Below are 2,270 nucleotides of genomic sequence, written 5' to 3'. Positions count from 1 at the left end.
TAGATGTGATCACGTCCCTCCCCTGATTAAAAACCCTTCTATACCACCTGCGAGGTAAAGTGTAAATTCCTCAGCCCTTCATTTTGGCCTTGATATTAGATCCCATTACACCTTCCAGACTTCACCTCCCATTTCTACCTCCCTCTCCCACCCGGCCCCCTCCAGTCATACACCATATGTTCTGCTGCATTTGAACTACTTAAAATTCCCTGACCATGACAGATGTCATCTTATCTCCATGTCCATTATGCCCTTTTGCCTCCTGTTTCAATGGAAAAAGCTCCTCGTATTTCGAGGCCCGGTTCAAATGTTATCACTCTGAAAATGAGCAGCGTTTCCCCCCTTCTTTCATTGCATTTTATTCTAGAACAATGCCTGACATAGGTGCTTTCCTCTCTTCTGTGACCTCCTCAGCATCACAACTATTGATAGTTTTGTGACCTATTATTCACATTTGTGTCCCTAATAGCTAACTCAGGATTGCAGTTGTAGGGTGGTTAAATAATATTAGAGGAATGAAAGAGTGAATGAGCTTGCCTTTGCTTTATTTTCTGTCTCCCTACAATCATTTGGCACTCTCACCAGGGAGTCATTTTGCTAATCACAAGTGCCAATTCTCGCTGCTCGGATACCGTGTCCCTGCAAGACCTCAGACATGAATGAAAGGAAGGTGCATCTTACTAACTCCTCCAGGGTAAATGAAGGATGGTCTATGGATGCTTCTGACACAAAATTGTAATCTGATAAAAACAGCTGCCCTGTGTCCCCTGCTGTCACCAGGACTGCTTCTGAAGCCACTTGCAAATTCTGCTTTCTGACAACTCAGAAGCTGTTCAGCAGCCTCCCCGCTGATTTGCTTTCTGGCAGAGCTGAAGAGACACTGGCTTGTAGTCAGGAGGCCTGAATTCTGGTCTTGGCTCTGTAGCTTGAAATCCATATGACTTAATGTAGGCCACTTAGAGCCGAGTCTGTTTCCTCATGTGCAAAACAAGGAAAATGATCCTTTCCCCAGCCCTGCTGACCTTGTTGGATTCTTATGAAGTTCAGAGGCTGTAAAGAATTTGGAATCACTTGACAAAATAAAAATTCATCAGGGGGATGGAGGGTAGTGATCTAGCATGATTTATTCATTAATCCTGGCTATCTGAGGTTTTCTACAACTGTTTTTTTTTTTTTTTCTTCAGGAAGATCAAATTAAACACAATGCCTAAAATAGAGGAATTTCTTCAGGAAGATCAAACTAAATACAGTGCCTGAGACATATTCTGTTATCCAGGTGAAAGATCAACCTCTACACCAGTAACCTGGGACATTTCTAAGTTAGCCTGCAAAGCATATTGACCAGTTGTCACCATTGGTACCATTTATAAGTGAGACCACATGTCTGGACTCCATTTAGCTGCATGAGAATTACTGAGGATTGACTATAGACTGAAAATTACTGCAGAATGATTATAGGCCAAATAAAAGCCATGACCTAGAAATGTGTGTACACCTTCCTGAGAAGTGATTGACTAACCTGCATGGACATTTCTGGTTATATCCCTTGAGCAATGCAGTGGCTTTATGTCATCAGATACAGAATAGGACACAGTCTTGTTCTGCTTAGATTAGGATTCTACATCTATTTTGATTAAAGTCATTAAAAGCCAAGTGGGATAAATGATGAAGAAAACTGTAGTGGACAATAACAGTAGCTAACACTTCCAACATGCTCACCCTGTACTAGGCACAGTCCTCAGGGATTATCCTACATTCTCTTCACCCACAACAGTTTTTTGAGAGGTAGGTTCCCTTGATAGCCCTATTTTACACTGAGGAAAATTAACTCATACACCTACAGAGTGTAAACACAGGACACAAACTGAACTCCACCTGACTTGACAGCCTGGGTGCTTAATTCTCCGTTGGGCCCTGACTTATGTGAGGTCCACCAGCAGCTAAAATTTCCTTGAGGTTTATTGAGAGAGTTTGGGTAAACTCTCTCTTTTTGGGTAAAAGGTCTGAGGTGTAAATATTCTGTATGGTTTGTCTGTATAGTCAACTTCAATAAATTCAGGTGGGAGGAAATTCAGAGGTATGGATGATTGTCTATTTTGTCAGATTGTTGTACAGTTGTTACCTGCCTACCCAAAAACCTTTACTTCTTTTTCAATAGAAGAATCCAACTTTTATTTGGACTCATAATATGTCCGTTTGAAACTTATATTTCCCAGTCTCCCCTGAGGCTATGTGTAGCTATGTAACTATGTTGTGCGCAATATGATGAT

This window comes from Leptonychotes weddellii, chromosome 1, assembly GCF_054177405.1.
Source record: "Leptonychotes weddellii isolate Sample4059 chromosome 1, ASM5417740v2, whole genome shotgun sequence".
NCBI classification, from domain to species: domain Eukaryota; kingdom Metazoa; phylum Chordata; class Mammalia; order Carnivora; family Phocidae; genus Leptonychotes; species Leptonychotes weddellii.
The sequence above is the reverse complement of the archived record's forward strand: the minus strand, read 5'-3'. Positions refer to the sequence as shown.